Raw genomic sequence first — 18,434 nt, 5'->3', positions numbered from 1 at the left:
ACAATACAGATACCGTCCAAAAAATACGAAAGACATTAAACAATCCACAACGCGATATTAACGCACACTCATAAAAACACACAGTACATGTCAACCCAGCAGGTAAGAGACTCCGTAAAGCTCACAGCAGATTCTGAGCACACACAACTCACATACACACCACAACTACCACCACCACAATCACCACAACTACCACCACCACAACTACCACCACAACTACCACCACCACAACCACCATCACCACAACCACCACCACAACCACCATCACCACAACCACCATCACCACAACCACCACCACCATCACCACCACCACAACCACCACCACAACCATCATCACCACAACAACCACCACCACAACAACCACCATCACCATCACCACCACAACCACCAACACAACCATCATCACCACCACAACCACCACCACAAAACCACCATCATCATCACCACCACAACAACCACCACCACGTGAACTTCTCACCTTGAACCTCTGAGCGGCGAGTGGAACGGAAACTTCCGGGTATCTCGTGACGTCACGCAGAAGCTAGCGGGGAGGGGGGAGATGATGTGACGTCACTAGCGGGGTACTGCATTCATTATGTTAATGAATACGCACCCATATGGAGTGATGGGTTTGGCTGCTAAACTAAACGCAATGTTCTCGGTGATGGAGAAAGTGAATGAATTATGTTAATGAGCGAAGCCCACATAAGGATTTAACTGGAACGAGGAGTCATATTCTTGGTTCTTTCGGTAAAGTCACGTAGAATGGAAATAATAAAAATAAAACATAATAAAATTATTCTCACAACGTTTCGGCCACAACGCAAGTAGCCGTCCTCAGGTGGAGAACAGACCTGTTCTCCACCTGAGGACGTGACTTTACCGAAAGAACCAAGAAGATGAATCCCTGCAGTCACGAAAGCTTTAAATCGAAATGGAACGAGGAGGGTGGTAGTTTTTTTCGCAGGCTATTCTACGGCAAAAAGGCTTTGCAAAGAGGGCGGGCACTTCAGGAGGGATGTCCCCGAACAAATGACAGCGCAGGTGGGGGAAAAGATCGTGGGAGGAGGGAGGCCGTGTGAAGGAAGCAGAGCGGCAGGATCCTTCACCGCAACAAAGCCCCTCAACGTTGGTAGTACATGTTGTTGACGTCGTTTATTGTGAAAATTCGGTCACAGTTCGTATGATCACTGTTTCATTGCTTTTATCGCTTTATTTTTGGTGATTTTCGAAAAGTTTTTGGTTTGGCCATGTTTGTTGTAGTACAGAGACTGACGGCCTTAATCTAAGTTGTCTTGTGGTTGTTGTTGTTTGACTTGCATCCCACTGGGATTTTTGCACACAGTGTTAGTGTACGGTGCTTTTTCTGCAATATTTTGCTGTCTTTTTCTTGGATTTTCTGTTTGCACTTAGTCACTTTAAGATGTTTTCTTGTTCATGTTTTAGTTTTTTGTTTGTTGCGGTTGCACCCGATTCAAGAACCGAATGGCTCACAGGGCTATACCAAATAACTCTAAACTCGGGTTTAGAGTCCAAGGCATTCGTTGTCTACCTAATAAATGAACTTGAACTTGAACCAGACCCGGCAGCCACGCAGCCTCCCTCGCCTGAGGTCGTGGCCCCAACACCACTTCCTCGCGTGGCAAACCGGAAGAGGGGGAGGAACATGCACGGACCTGGCGCCCAAGCAGGGCCAGATTAAAATGTTGTAGGCCCCTGGGTTACAGGTACTGTGAGGCCCCCGGTAATATTTTCGAAAGGAAAACAAAATTAAAGAAAAAATAAAATGTATTTTTACAAGGCTAACAACAAATTACATTCAGCATTCACAAATGAAATAACTTTTCACTTTATCTCCCGAGGCCCTCCAGCTTGCAAGAGGCCCCTGGGCTGCAGCCCCGAAAGCCCCGTGCCTCAATCCGGCCCTGCTCCCAAGGATCAATTTCAGAGGAGGAACACTTCCCAGACCATGGGCCAGAAGAGGCAGTGAAACCCCTCACACCAGGGGAAGGGAGCAGGACAGCTGGCAGACACCGCAGATGCGTTTTTTGCCTTCCTGGACACCGCCCGAGTGGCGCGTGCGGGTGGCAAGGAAGACGCTCGCCAAGAGGAAGGAGCAGCATGCGTCTAAGGATGGGCTGCCACAGCAGGAGACCCTGGATGATGAAGGCGACGTGGCCACGGAGATCGATCCATCTCCTTTGGTCATAAAGCCTTCACCCCACCAGCTATGGACGCAGCTAGTGAAACTAAAAATTTGCTCCACCCTCAACCAGGAGGAGGAGGAAGTCGGTGGTGATGATGATGGTTGTTGATGATGATGGGTGTTGGTGCTGATGATGGGTGTTAATGATTATTGGTGGTGATGACGATGGGTGGTGATGATGGTGGGTGATGATGCTGATTGGTGGTGATGATAACGATGGCTGGTGGTGATATTGGGTGGTTAATGGCGATGATGGTTCGTGATAATGGGTGGTGGTGATGATTGGTCATGGTGATGATCATGGTTGATGGGTGGTGGTTATGATGCTTTTGATGGATGGGTGGGTGGTGGTGATGATCGGTGACGATAATGGGTGACAATGGTTGGGGGTGGTGATTGGTGGTGAATGGTGATAGGTGATTGGTGGTGATTGGAGATTGGTGGTGATTGGAGATTGGTGGTGATTGGTAGTAATTGTAGATTGGTGGTGATTGGTGGTGATTGATGGTGATTGGTGGTGATGGTGATTGAATACATAAGTAGCAACCTGTATCGTGAGAAGCAGCATTCTTTAAATACTCTGCCATAACAATTTTGATTGTGGAGTGGTGGCATAATTGCGCAATTGCTTTCTCGTACCTCTGGTGGCAGGAATAATTTCTACAAGATCGAGTTCTAGAGAGACCCTTTACACGATGTTTTGGTCTACTCTTCTACACTGGGCAGATGTTTTAAGAAGAGGAAAGAGTACCCACACTTTCACACACCACACGCACCTTGCTGCTCGATTGTGGCGTACCCGTTTCTACTGATTGGTACACAGAGGCAGGGGGGTTTAAGAAACTCAAACATTTGTTTCAACTGTTGTGGCATAAAGGGAACAGATGGGCATTCGGGCGGACAGAGGTAGAGGGGCAAAGGTGCAGTGGTGCAGAGGTGCAGAAGGGCAGTAGAGCATTTGAGCTGAGGAGCAGTGGAGCATTGGGGCAATGGAGCAGAGGGGCAGTGGGGCGGTGGGACAGTGGAGCAGAAGAGCAGTGGGCCAGATGGGTAGTAGAGCAGTGGAGCAAAGGGGCAGTTGGGCAAAGGAGCAATGGGTCAATTGAGCAGAGGGGCAGTGGATCAGTGGGGCAGTGGAGTAGAGTGGCAGTGTTGTGAAGGAGGCGCATCCCCTGAATATCTTTTCCCTCCAACATTTGTATGTGCTCTGAAGGACCATTTCCCAAAACGTCTCTCTTATATTTGTCTTTGTACCGCCACACACACAGCTGGAAAACCGCACACCCGAGCCAAGGCGCATTTAATAAACCCAGGCAGCACTTGCAAGCAATTCAATGATATTTAGTGTCATCATGGGTTTATTTCACATAGTTTATAGTACCAACAACAACAATGGCATTGAACCTAATTCTATACAGGGTGGCCCTGGGACTTGCCACGTGGCAGGTTTCGTCCATTGTCCGTACCAGACCTCTCCAGCTTTCTCACCCTGGGTCAGCTGCCACTTCCATCTCCTGGAAACCATAGTAAGGTCATCCAATGAGGACTGCCTGGGTGAAAACCAGCATGGAAGGGGCCCAGGGTGGGGCCGGCTATGCTTTTGAGCTAGTCCCATTTGTGTGTGGTGTGTGCGCTGTCTTGTTAGCAGTCGTTCTTTACTGTAGTCCTGGCATCTGCTGCTCAGCTTCCTTCCACAGCTGTGGTCCCAGTGGCAACGTCTCTCTGGCGAACGGTGGTTTGTGTTTGGCATGTATCACGGGGCGGTGGGTGGGTGTGTGGCATGTATCACGGGGTGGGTGGGTAGTATGGTGATAGTGGTCATGGTTGGCACCAATCCACGAACACCACCATTACCCCTACTGAGTGGTGGACATGCCACCACAAAGCAGCACGCGGCAGAGGAGTGAGGTGATCGCTCTCGCCACGCAAGCGAGGCCCCCTTGCCTCCTCTTCTTTCCCTGCATCACCACCTCCACCACCTGCACCTCCTCCATCTCCTCCTCCTTTAACTCATCCTCCATCTCCTCTTCATCCTCCACCACCATCTTCTCCCCCTTCTCTGTTTTCTCCGTTCTCTCCACATCCTTCTCAACCTCTTCGTCCTCGGAGGTTGCAGAGGTGGTGGCGGTGGCAGCGGTGGTGGCAGAGGTGGCGGAGGTGATAGCGGTGGTGGTGGTGGCAGTGGTGGTTGCCACAGTGGTGGCGGTGGTGTCGGTGGCAGTGGTGACGAAGGTGACAGCGGTGGTGGTGGTGATGTCGGTGGTGTCGGTGGCAGCGGTGGTGGCGGAGGTGGCAGAGGTGACAGCGGTGGTGGTTGTGGCGTTGGTTGTGGTGTCAGTTGTGGTGGTGGTGGCAGAGGTGGTGGTTGCCGCGGTGGTGGCTGCAGTGGTGGCGGTCGTGTCAGTGGCGATATTGTCGGTAGCGGTGGTGGTGGTGGTGGCGGTGGCGGTGATGGTGGCAGTGGTGTCACTGGCGGCGGTGGTGGCAGCGGTGGTGGCAACGGTGGCATCATTGAAAGTAGTGTTGGTGATGGTAGCTATCTTGACGAGGCACTGCTCCTCCTCAAGGTACTCCTCCTCCTCCAAACGGTTCTCCTCGAGATGCTTCATCTCGCGAAGACGCTTCTCATCCGTGAAGGACTTCAATTTAACGAGGCGCTTCTTGATGAGATAGTCTCTGAAGCACTTCTCCTCTGAGCGGCACTTCACCCTGGCAAAGTGCTGCACCTCAAAGAGGCGTTCCTCTACCATGAGGCATTTCTCCATCGCAGCGTTCTTCTCCTCCCGGAGATGCTTCACCATGCTCAAGTCCTTCAACTCCCCAATTATCCTCTGTTTAAGCAAAGATAACGACAGGAATGCACATGCAAGAAAAAATTCATACCCACAGGCACGCAAACATATACGTGAAAATAAATCCAAACACAAATGCATACTCACACATCTATGTACAGATGCAGACATCCACGTTCACTCATGCAAACTTGCTTAGCACACACATAAATATACACAGTCACCTGATGTTAAAATAATGCCTTATCCATCAATACTTTTATCACATTGTACATGTAGCCCTAACCCCTAAATATCCCAACCCCTACAGAATCAAAATACATGTTACATCCTCATATATCCTCACAAACCCATACATGCACTTAAGGCTGTGATCTACTGCGAAGATTTCATAGCAATTGTTGGCACCAATCATCACTGGCAATAGTTTCTACAGAATGTTTCATTATAAAGATCTGGAAGCCCATAATTTCTACAAATTTCACTGCAGTGCCCATAGTGGGCAACTGGAATGGCAACTTGCAATCAACTTTTAGACGTAATTAATGTGACTGATTAATATCATTCTGTCTTCATTGGTAATAAATTACCACTTCAAGTGCTTGCTTGAGTGGGATGGTTGAGAGATTGGGTGATGGTGTGGTGACACGGTGTGCTAGTTTTGGAGAGAATGTTGCGTGTTTGATCCCCACTGACCCCATACACACCTTTGGGGAGCGAAGCTTGTAACTTTGGCTTGGAAAAGGGTCCACTTTGTCCATAATGTCCCCCCACGAGATCGACTGGCACGACGACTCCCGGCCTATAAAGAACAGAAAATTAATTCAAAAGACGAGTAATGAATTAGATAACGAAGAACATGGAGTTTCACAGAACTAATTTTAAGATCCATGTAATTACCTCTTACCAAACAACAAGACCTGCTATTGAGAAATATTCATTACATGGCAGTAAAACTTTACAAGTCATGTTTTTGTGGGCATGTTGAGGCGATCAATTCCATAAGCATGAGACTCCAGTTTAAACAAAGATGGCTGAAACTCAGATCTAAACCCATTGTCTCTGCCACACTCAATCATTACGTCTTCCCATCACCACCAAGCCATGTCTGCTAAAAGTAATTGATCAAGAGGCCTCCTTCTCTGCATAAATGCCATGTGATGCAGGTATCTGGGACTTACCCTCAAAGTCATCCAAGATCTCCACCCACTTGATTTGGCTGTCCATGTTGTTGGGAAGGAGTAAATTCTGTTTGAAGTTGGATGGTCTGGGGAGGTTGGAACAACGCTCAGATTTAGCAACAAATTAAATCACTCATCCTCTCAATAATTACATATTTGACCACTCACTGTATCAATCCAATATCACTTTCGTGCCTGTTGGTTTCAAGCCCACTCCCTCACTTGTTTGCCTACTCATGCCTGCGTCCGATCACTCACTCATTCACCAGCACCAACATGTTTATTCCAACTGCCTATTGCATTAAACATAATCGCCAGACTTAACAATGATATGCATGTCGATGTATAGCCCATTTATATTAATCGACTGCTTGATAAAGGCCCCCCTATTCCCTGTAGGTCATTGGGGTCATATGACCATACTTAAATTATTTGTTATAACTTGAGCATGACGTCGTAGGTCACGTGATGTCAGAGACACCACCCATGTGGCTGTGACGTCACAGATTTGAGACAGCTATGGCAGCATCTGGGGTCTGGACTTAAAGGCAGACTCCTCCCCAATGTTGAATAACATTCAATAAATGTAATGTAGGGCACAATTGTGCCAGCAATCAAAACACAAACATTTTAGACATCTTATTAATAATCTATGAGATTTAAACAGGTTAGTTATGAACGTTTTAAATTCTGACTCGTTTGTGTCTAAATAGCATGCCAAGTAACGTATGTAGCAGTCTTAATTTTATTGCTGAAAATAAAAATACCAAACAATAAAAAATAATGAAGCTTTAGTTTGTGGTCAAAACGTAAAATAAAAATAAACAACACTCATCGTCAACAGGGACACTCACCTCGTTGAGGATTCGCTCTCCAAAGGCTTCTGTTGCTGCTCCCTCGTGCGCATTCCTCTTCAATGTCGGCGTAGGCGTGGCTATGACGTAACAGAGGTGACGTCACTACCGCGAGGCTCCGCCCCCACGCGCACGGCTTCCGCACCACGTGGTGCAGTGCGGGTGGTGCCCGTGGGTGGTGATGATGTTGGGTGATGGTGATGGGTGGTACTGATGATGGGTGGTGATTATGATAAGTGGTTGTAATGATGGGTGGTGATTGATGTTGGTGATGATGGGTGGTGGTGGTGATGGGTGGTGGTGATGGGAGGAGATTATGAAAATTGTTAGTGGTGATGGGTGGTGATTTATGGTGGTGATGATGGTTGGTGATGGGTTGTTGTGATGATGGGTGGTGGTGATGATGGGTGGTAATGTGTGACGCTGATGTTGGGTGATTGGTGGCGATGATGATAGTTAGTGGTGATGATGATGGCTGGTGATGATGGGTGATGATGATGGGTGGTGATTATGATCGGTTGTGATAATGATGAGAGGTGGCAATAATGATGGGTAATGGGTGGTGGTTATGTTCCGTGGGTGGTGGTGATTTTAGTTGGTGGTAGTGGTTGGTTGTGGTTGATGGTGGCTGTGGTTGGTGGAGGTGGTTGGTTATGGTTGGTGGTGGGTTGTGGTGGGTGGATGTGGTTGGTGGAGGTGGTGGGTGGTGGTGGTGGGTGGTGGATGGTGGTGGGTATTCGTAGGTAGTGGGTGGTGGTGGCTGATGGTTGGTGGTGGGTGGTGGTGGGTGGTCGTGGGTGGTGGGTTGTGGTGGGTGGTGTGTGGTGGTTGATGGTGGGTGGTGGTTGGTGTTGGTGGGTAGTGGTGGTGGGTGGGTGGTAGGTGGTGGTTGTGGGTGGGTGGTGGTGGGTGGTGGTGGTGGTGGTGATATTGTGTGGTGGTGATGGTTTGTGTTGATGTTGGGTGGTTGGTTGCGATGATGATGGTGATGATGGTTGATGATAAAGTTGGGTGTTGATGCTGATGATGGGTGTTGGTGATTATGGGGAATGATGACGATGGGTGATGATGATGGGTGATGATGGCATCTGTTTCAAATTTCTCCATGCAAATATTCGCTATCACTGGTGATAAGGGGGAAACCATGGGGGTAGCTTCATTTTTTTTGTAGAAAGTACCATTCCATGCGAAGCAAGTGTTGGTAAGGCAGTGCCTAACCAGAGTAGGAACATCACGGTTCAGTCCATGTTGGACTAAATCTTCAAATTTTGCTAAGGTGTCGGGCACTAGAACCTTGGTGAACAGAGAAACCACACCAAAGCTGACGAGAAAATCATCTGGGGATAGTGAAATGCCCTTGATTAGAGAGACCAAGTGAGCTGAGTTATGTACTGCTGAGGTAGTCTTGCTAGTGAATGGAAGCAAGGTATCAGACGGAAAACGGGCCAGTTTGTAGGTAGGTGAGTTGATAGTGAAAACGATGGGCTGAAATGGAGTACCTTCTTTATGGATCTTAGGAAGACCATATAATCTGGGTGGTCTAGTAGCAGAAGGTTTTAGGGAGTACCGTTTGACTGGTTCGATTCGAGAAGTCGAAATGGTAATGATATTGTTGTTTTTTGTAGTCAGACTGTTAATAGGATCTTTGTTGATTTTGGTGTAACTGCCATTAAGAAGGTCCTGGATTTTGTTGTATGTGGTTTTATCCATCATGACAGTAGCATTGCCATTGTCGGCCGAGAGGATGACTATGTCATCTCTTTTTTTCAATTTTGCGAGTTCAGAGTGCCCGTCTTTGCTAATGCTACAAATGGGTTTCTTAGCATTATTAAGGATGGTGGCAATTTCAGATCTAGCAACGTCTGTCGGGATGTGTCCACAAGCCTTTGAGGGCTACGTCGACCTGGGAGATTATATCATCCACTGGGATATGTTTAGGGGTGACTGCGAAATTCAACCCTCTAGCTAGTACCGATTTTAGGCTGGCGGAAATTGGGATGTTACTCTGATGACAATCTTGTTAACATCTAACTTTTTAATGTGTGGATCTGACTTCTTTATTGACAGGAGGTTGAATTTAGCGATCAAGTTAACTTTACATTTGGTTGACATTGAATTAGCAGAGGAGACTGTCATGTTATTTACATGGTTCTAATCAGAAGTGGACATTTTTTCTGTTAATATTAAGTGTGATTGTAAGAGAGTCTTGTCGAAGCAATCTTATTCTCTCTGAGATTATTGATAGGCTGGCTTTAAACAAGATCCGTTTAACGTTAGGAGAAGTGACAGCAGCAGATGTGATTGTAAATGCGATCGGTATTACCTTGTTATCGCGGCATCTCTTGAGGAAGGTTAGCGACTCGATTAGTTGAGCCATCTTGTTTCGCCGTCTGTTAAAAGCTCTCACGGATGTGTGAAAACCCTCCCCGTAGAGGCGGTTAAATCTAGATTTGAAGTTTTCGTGACTGCAGGGATCCATACTCTTTGGTTCTTTCGGTAAAGTCACGTAGGTAAAACGCTGTGGGCTCTCATCATATTGTTTTTTCGGTTGCGCCGGTCACGCTCTCTTTCTTGCAACAGGCACGGTTAATCCTTGTAGACTCGACCGTTGTAGGAATGTGCTCGCCTTCTGAGTCCGAACGCTCATGGTTATGTGGCGATGGAAGCTCATTCATGCTAATCTCCTTCCCTAATCCTTCTCTCCCTAATGTCCCCCATTAACACAACTAACGTGCTTGCTTCCGGGGGTGGAATTCCTTTCCAGCTCAGACCCCGCTTGCTTGCCCATCGCTACATTTTTAACCTTGTTGTAACTGCTCTCTCGCTATTTCAGCAGTTCCACTGCTGGATTATGTTTTTTCTGCCTGAGGACGACCGATTGTATTGCGATCAAAACGTCGTGATTTATTTTATTTTATACCTGCGTGATTTTACCGAAAGAACCAAATAGTATGAATTCCTACAGTTACGAAGGCTTCAAATAAATTATTATTTGGTTTATGCTTAACCAAGATTTGTAATAAACCATAATTAACACAGGTATTCCAAGAGTTTTATTAACCTTTGTTCCCCGTCTGTGTCACCAGGCATCCGTGCTTCTTATTCTGGAGTTATATTTGTATATCCTGAGATTGAAGATATAACTAAGTTTTGACTTAAACTTTCGTGACTGCCGGAATTCATATTCTTTGGTTATTTCCGTAAAGTCACGTTGATAGAAAACAGAAAAATATATATAAGGTGAATGAAAGTAAAATAAAAGTAATAATAAAAGCCACTAATGTAGACTGCAGCCTGGTTCTTAATCTGAGTGAGTGTACTGGCAGTCTATAATGTCGACTTATTCTTATCGCTAAGTTTCGAACTTTTACCGTTGTTAAAAAGAAAACCGCCAGTTGCAATGTCCAACCGACCCTGCTGCTCTTGCCGTCCGTGGAGATCCGAATGGGGCTGAAGTAAAGACTGTCAACAAGTCTCGATGTGAAGACAAGGTGTCAGCCAGGCTGGATGCAAAGACAAGTCGCCAGCGAGTCTGGAGGGTCTTGTTTGGGAAATTCCCCAGTGTCCAAAACGTCTGTAGGGGGTCGTGTTCCCTGCTGTTTGTCCGTGTTTATGGCGGCCTTTGTCAAGGTGGAGATTTCCCAGTCTCATTAGCCTCCCTTTGCATCTGGGTTTTATTACATTTTATGGCTACTTCCTTGCCCCAGCTCTACATCCAGGTCAAACTTATAACTAAAAAAATAGGCAGAATTATTCTTAATGTTGATGATGGGTGTTGGTGATCATGGGGAATGATGACGATGGGTGATGATGATGATGATGGGTGATGATGGCATCTGTTTCAAATTTCTCCATGAAAATATTCGCTATCACTGGTGATAAGGGGGAGACCATAGGGCTAGCTTCATTTTGTTTGTAGAAAGTACCATTCCATGCGAAGCAAGTGTTGGTAAGGCAGTGCCTAACCAGAGTAGGAACATCACAGTTCAGTCCATGTTGGACTAAATCTTCAATTATTGCTAAGGTGTCAGGCACTAGAACCTTGGTGAACAGAGAAACCATGTAGCGTGGTAAAATACGCGGTGCGCACTGCTGCCGGAGGGCAACCGAGGGTAGGCAGGTGCGCATGTGCAACGTAAAGTTGCACGTGCAAACCGCCACCTCTTTAATGGGAGATTCAGTTGCAGACGAGGTCGGTCCAGGGTCGTACGCTGTCACCGGAGGTGTCGCCCTGGAGACGTGCGATAAGGAGTGATTGATGGCCTGACATGCGCCAGCCTGTAAGGGACAAGGACGGCCGACGACTGCCGCCGCGGAGGGCGATTGGACGGCCTTCCATCATCGGTTCGAGGCTGCCTACGTCTCGGTGGGATGGACGTCCGGCGAAATGCTCCGAGCTCTTCCTACGACCCTCGATGACGACTCGCTTGCCGCCTTCTTCGCCATTCCTGAGGCAGATAGAGTGACCCTCACGCGCGCTTACACCGAGATGGCCGCTATCTATGACCCCCCGTCGAATAAGCGTTGAAGATTCCGCCTGTGACGATGGGGCGAGAACGAGACGCCGTTGGCGTTTCGCAGTGCTCTCCTCGCTCTGGGGCACGCGGATTTTTCGAAAATGGACAGCCAAGCGCTGGACTCTCTCGGCTTCCCTCCATGGCTCGGGAGTTTGGAGTCACCCTCGCGGTGACGGAGGACGACAACATCACCTCCCTGCAAGTGGCTCGCGGCGTCCAGACACACCTTGACCTCAACGACCGGCCGGCGGTGGCGGCCAGCGCATCAGGGCCGGACGCGGACGTGCTCTGGGGTGCCTCCTTTGACCGTGGGTTAGAGGAGAGGGGTGCCGCAAAGCGCCCGCAAGTGTGGGAATGGCCACCCAGGCTGCACCAACCGGTCCGGTCGCCCCTACCGTACATGCTACAAATGCGGTTGTGCGGGACACATCGCCATCGACTGCCACCGCGGGACCAGAGGGTTCCCGACGCATCCATCCTACGGCTTGAACGACTCTTCTTCCCGCAACGTACAGGCGAGTCCAGTTGCATCAGACACAAGGCCGTCCTTGTCCCATCATCCATCTAGTATAGGTCGCATGGGGCATCAAACTGTAACATCTCATCTCGTCGCGAGTTGTACACGGGGTACGCGTTCGTTCATGTGTTGGCCACGCGGCGCTGATCAGTGGGACACGCTAGCTCATCGTGTTGTGGCCGCCGTGGCAGGTTCTTCAACAATTGAGGGGCTTATTCAAGGGATTCGAGTTCGGTTTTTGGTTGACACAGGAGCCGTTGCGACTATGGTTTCCAAGGCCATGCTCCACACATTGCCTTCGTCATCCAATCTTCTTGCCCCCGTGGAGAACGCTTGTGTAGAGGTGTAATTGTGTAGATGTATGGGCACGGATGGGAAACAAACACAAGGGGCGTGGTTAGGGCTGTACACGAAGGAGGTGCTCGCACCGACGTCCGCACCTACATCCCCCACGGGCCCCTCCCGGGGGCCGAGTGCTATAAAAGGTGGTGAGCCGGAGGGCTCGAGGTCGAGTGTTAGCTTTAACCAGCGAAGAGTGAAGACCAGCTAGAATAGGCCCCGGAGCTCCCCTGGCTCGCTGTCCTTGTCAGGACCGACCAGGGCAAGCCGGTGGCGTGGCCCCGAGAGCCCAGACTGACGTTCTTATAAGAGCCGGTCTGGAGACTCAGGGTGCCGGGATCCCAGCTTGACCAGGGCTGGGATAGGTAGCCTCCCCTAGCTCCGTAGTGGAGGACTCGGGCGTAGGTTAGCGGGGTTAGACGTCGTGTCTCCCTGATAGACGAGTGAAGGGGACGATACCCCTTCAAGTGTTGTGTGCACCCGTTACTGTACACGAGTTGGTATTAATAAATAAGTGTACCTCCGACCCCGTCGTCAAAGCCTCCTGAATACTTACTACACTTGCATTGCGGCTAACAGGGTATTCTGGGGCAAATGTCGGCCACTGTTAAAATTGGGGAGATCCTTTTGGAGGGTAAAATTTTGGTGTCACGAACGTTGGCGTGCCCTGTTTGTTGAGCACCGATTTTCTGAGCAGGATGCCCTTGAAAATCCTAATTGACCAGGGATGCATTGAATTACCGTCGGGGCAGCGGTTGCAGTTCCTGCATTCCCTTGGTCGAGAGCCATCTCAGAACGCCGTCGTTCACGCGATGGCTAGCCAAACCGTTAAAATACCTGTGGGTTCTCAAATGCTCATGCTCCTGCGTTTGCGCAGAAAGTTGCCTTCTCCGGGGCCAGAGGATTGGATCCTGTTAACTCCATCTAACGTGTTGCGGTCCCCTTCGTTAGTGGGGGCTGTGACGGTTGTGTCCGTCGTGCAGTCACCGTTTCTGAAAATGTTGAATGCAGGACACATCTGGTTGTGATTTAGGCAGGTACGCTCCTGGCACACGCTTCAGCAGCCCATTGTCTTGATGATGCGGGGCCGGCTCGATTGGTTGTTGAAAACGTCAGTAATGCTGAGGACCCGGATTCCGCGTGGTTGGAATCCCTGTGCTCTGAGAACCCTGCACTTTTTTCGATTTAAAGCTTTCGTGACTGCAGGGATTCATCTTCTTGGTTCTTTCGGTAAAGTCACGTAGAAGAGAAATAATAAAATAATAATAAAACATAATAAAATACAATTCTCACGACGTTTCGGCCACAACGCAAGCAGCCGTCCTCAGGTGAAGAACAGGTCTGTCGGAAAGACAGCGCCATTCAGACTGCTTGCATTGTGGCCGAAACGTCGTGAGAATTGTATTTTATTCTGTTTTATTTTTTATTATTTTATTATTTCCCTTCTACGTGACTTTACCAAAAGAACCAAGAAGATGAAACCCTGCACTTATGGTAGTGCAGCGAGCTCAACTACGCCGGCTTTTGAACGATTTTTCTGACGTCTTTAGCACTGGGACATTTGATATTGGGTGCACTTCCCTCCTCCATCATCACTTGAATATGGGTGATGCACCCCCAATTCAAATTAATTTGCATAGGTTCAGCTCCACGGAGAAGGAACAGGTGCACCTGGCTGTTGATGAGATGCGAGCAGCAGACATTATTGCTCCGTCGAACAGCCGGTGGGGAGCACCCATTGTCCTAGTGAAGAAGCGTGATGGAGATTTTGCGTTGACTTTCGCAAATAAAATAAAATATCGGTGGCTGATGCGTACCCTCTGCCTCGTATGGACGACAGGCGTGAAATTATTTTCCACAATCAATTTATTTTCCGGATTTTGGCAATTGCACCTCGACGACGAGTCGAAACCAAAAACTGCTTTTCGTATGCCAGCGATACGGGCATCGGAGCAGTCCTTTCCCATCCTATCAAGGGAACGGAGAGAGTGGTTGCTTACGGCAGTCGAGTCCTGTCTCCTGCTGAGCAGCGCTATTGAGTCACGCACAGAGAGTTACTGGCCATGGTCCATTTCATTCAGCTCTTTCGTCCTTATTTGTATGGACAGAACTTTGTAGCACGGACCATGCGGCCCTCCAATATTCACAGCACATTGATCAGCCGTCTAGCCAGTTGTCCCGATGGCTCGAGATCCTTCAGGGATTCTCGTTCATGGTGGCGAACAGGAAGGGCACCCAGCACATCAACGCTGACGCCTTGTCCCGGTTGCCGCCCCTTGCCGCGTGCACATGTGCTTCAGGCGCGTCGAGATGTAAGCCCCCACAAAGGGGAGGAGCCCATGGTGCTCGCGGCTGCAGGGATAATGTGGGATGCGGGCACTCAGTTACAATGTAATTATATTTATTATCTCGAACACGAGACGTGGGCTAAGCTGCAGTTCGATTATGCTTCGCTGTTGACGTTGCGCCGGCGTGTTTCTCGGGGTCCGGGGCCTGCGGGTCGCCCCTCCATCGTACTGCGGGAAGGATTCCTCATGCGGTCTGAGGGGGAGTCCCAGCGATATACCTTGATCGTACCCAGGGTCCTTAGGGGTAAACTTACGAAGGCCGTAAACGAAAAGTTAATGCATTTGGGTGTGCATAAAACATTGGCGACGTTGAAAAATTACTATTACTGGCCCGGGATGAAGAGTGATGTCCTCCTCCTGATTAGAGGTTGTGTCGATTGCGCACGTTGGAAATCTTCTGCAACACGACTGCAGATTCCATCACAGTCCATTGTTGTGTCACGAGGGAATGAATTAGCTGTCCTGGACATTTTGGGTCCCTTCCCGGTCTCCCGGAGATGGCACAATTACCTCCTCGTGGAGGTCGAATATCTGACTCATTGGCCTATGGCCTGGCCCTTGTTTGACCAGTCAACTGCGTCTATAGCCGAAGCCTTTGTGAACGGCTATGTCCTGGATAAGAGGGCCCCGGAGCAACTGCTCATGGATCAGGGTAGGAATTTTTCCTCAAAATTCCTTCAGGAAATGTGTGAATCTTTGGCCACGTGGAAAATACGCACCTCACCGTATCATCCGCAGACTGACTGGATGGTTGAGCGGTTGCATAAAACCCTCACCGCTATGCCAGCAAATGACTGAAGGACAGTCGGATTGGGATCTGCACTTCCCGGGAGTCCTTGCGGCTTACAGACTTGCTCCCCATGCCTCCGGGTTTCTCACCGTTTTATTTGATGTATGGGAGGGAACCCGAACCCCCTGTGCAAGTTCAGTTGGAACTGAGCCCCCCGCGGAAAGGTTTGGCAGTGCCTGACCCCATATTGAAAACATTGGAGCAGCTGCGGTTGGGCCGTGCAGCCGCTAGGGTCAACTCGGCCCACAGACAGGCCTGGAACGAGCGGCTGAAGGGTCATGAAGGGCCTGGAATACCGTGGCAAGTGGGGGACAAGGCTTGGTTACATTGCCCCCAGGTGGCTGTGGGTATGTCCCCGAAACTGTACCGTCCCTGCCATGGACCCGTCGAGGTCATTGAGGTTCGGCGGCCACAATATGTGGGTATCCTTTTGGGCCAGCGGCGCTGGTTTGTGCATCCTTCGTGGTTAAAAACATACGTTCTGTCCGGTCCGGTCAATTCATCCCCACATCCCTGCCGGCCGGTGTCTGATGTGTCCGGTATGCTGACCACCACGCCTAAAGTAACAGGCCGTGAGGAGGAATGTTCTGTACCGCCTGCAGGGCTGGAGGACCTAAGGACCATGGACGGAGAGTTGCAGACTACCTCATCGGACCACTCATCACACTCAAGTGGGCCTGTCTTTACTCGCAGGGACGGGCCTGCTGAACATACCCATTTGCGATGTGTCGTGATTCGTTAATTCCCCATTCTCTTATTCTTGTTATTGTTCATGGTCACTGCTTATGATTGTCTTATAGTTAGGGGTCGGTCACTGGCCACTATAGAGTTGTGTGTTAGGGGTTGTCACGTTGCGTGTGTACGAGGGATGTATATTACAGCTGGGACGGCTGCGTTTTTATTCGTAGGGTGGGGGGGGGGATGATGTAGTGTGGTAAAATACGTGGTGCGCACTGCTGCCCGAGGGCAACCGAGGGCAGGCAGGTGCGCGTGTGCAACGTAAGGTTGCATTTGCAAACCGCCACCTCTTTATCGGGAGATTCGGTTGCAGACGGGGTCGGTCTGGGGTCGTACGTTGGTACTGGAGGTGTCGCTTTGGAGACGTGCAATAAGGAGTGATTGATGGCCTGACAGTCGCCAGCCTGTCGGGCCCTAAAGAGACACAAGAGAGGAGCTGGATAATTGGGAGGAGGATATAATGGGGTGTGTGAGGGCGGAGCGGGAGTTCGGGTTCTGGGACCAAGGTGAAGACATCTCACCGCTGGGCAGCGACGTAGAGGGAGAGCAACTGTGTGCAAGCTTCTGTGTGAGCGAAGCTTCTGTGCGAGCGAGGCTTCTGTGTGAGCGCGACTGTGTTCAAGCTCTGTGTGAGCACGATTGTGTGCAAGCTGTGTGAGCTGCTGCCTGTGTGCAGAGCTGTGAGTGCGGAGCTGCTGAGAGTAAGAGCTGCCGCAGGCAGGTCAGCGAGGTGTAAAGTAGATAGGGGCAATTGGTTAACAAAGTGATCGTATAGACATAGATAGGAGTGCCGACAACTGGTAGGAGAGAGAGTAATATAGTGTAAGCAGGTGACTTGGAACAACGTGTCCGACTGAGTGATTCTACACGACACTACATTAATTTTGAAAAAGGTCACGTAAGCATTCATTCCACTCTTATATTCATATTTGCATTTATATGGTGCTTGTTTTGTTTCTTATCTCTTCACAAACCCTCGAAGAGCACCCCCAAGTGGCAGCTGCCTCTGTGTGGCATCTGGTGACCCTGCACGAGCCTGCATGTGGGCATGAGTCTGTCAGTAGGGGGTGATGATTGATGTGTAATCTCCATTATGTAATTTCTGGATAATGTTTGGAATTATCCGAATATTGACCATGACACCAACATGAAATGAACATTGCGTTTTGAATGACAATAGTATGTTTTACATCCATTGTTAAGCAGACGATGCATATTTGGTTTAATGTTACTGGAGTAGCCAGGCGTGCCTATCGGATGTGAACCTTGAACCTCTGCAATAAATAGAGAATGTGCTACCACTTGGCTTAACTCAATCTGAGTGTAGGCATGACAGCCTGAATGTTTCTAACCGGCGCAGATGTTAAATTTAGAGGGGTCCACGTTTCACATGCCTACAGAAGGGAGGCCATTACTGTGGCGGAGAAGAACCGACGCTTCATGAGGAGCGACAGACTAGGTCGCTTCCACACAGCATAGAGCAGCCGATGAAATGACAATGCCGCCTGACTGATTCGGACCACCCACACACAGTGTACACACGCAGTGTAGCCACAAGGCATACTACACACACCATGTACACACAGAGAGTACACAGATTACCCACACAGTATACAAACAGCCTGTACACACACAATAACAAGAACAACAACCGCCATTCGCCACTAAGTGTTAATGAGCCCCGACATTATCATAATTTATTCAGTTACCCTGCTGCTCGTTTGGGGAGGGGGATTGTGTGAACCCCGCAAGTGACGTCATGTCACCTGCTGCCGCATGACGTCACGACATACCAGGAAGCTGTCGCTCCGCGCACGCTCGCGCACTGAGATCAGAGGTGAGAAGTTGACATCGTGGTGGTCGTTGTGGTGGTGGTTGTTGTTGTTGTGAACCCAGGTAGAGCCTCGCTCCTTCTTCCGCGTAGGGATATCAATTGAGTAGCAGCGAGTATGAAATCGATGTCCAGGTTGGAACATTACAACGCGGGGCCTTGCCTCCTGCCCTCGTCTGATTGCATTTGCTTTAATCCTCTGCTTAAGTTGAATTTGTCTTCACCTGGCTCACTACTTTGAAACTCTGTTTTATTTTTAATATTTCTACGTTTTTTTATTTTACCAGGCATAGCCTACTTGAGCTACACTGCTCGTTTTCA

General features: G+C 49.2%; 2 protein-coding genes across 2 annotated transcripts in view; both read left to right on the top strand.

Moving 5' to 3' along the window:
• The window catches only part of LOC144953008 (uncharacterized), a 455,753-nt gene that overhangs the window by 242,848 nt on the left and 194,471 nt on the right, over positions 1-18,434 (top strand). The gene's annotated exons all lie outside the window — the stretch shown is intronic.
• The window catches only part of LOC144953021 (uncharacterized), a 32,690-nt gene continuing 32,331 nt past the window's right edge, over positions 18,076-18,434 (top strand). Inside the window, exon 1 of the mRNA XM_078883535.1 lies at positions 18,076-18,119. The gene's annotated coding sequence lies outside the window, so the exon portion shown is untranslated. The remainder of the gene's footprint in view (positions 18,120-18,434) is intronic.

Source organism: Lampetra fluviatilis, chromosome 71 (genome assembly GCF_964198595.1).
Source record: "Lampetra fluviatilis chromosome 71, kcLamFluv1.1, whole genome shotgun sequence".
NCBI lineage: Eukaryota > Metazoa > Chordata > Hyperoartia > Petromyzontiformes > Petromyzontidae > Lampetra > Lampetra fluviatilis.
This window is presented reverse-complemented; position numbering and strand designations above follow the sequence as displayed.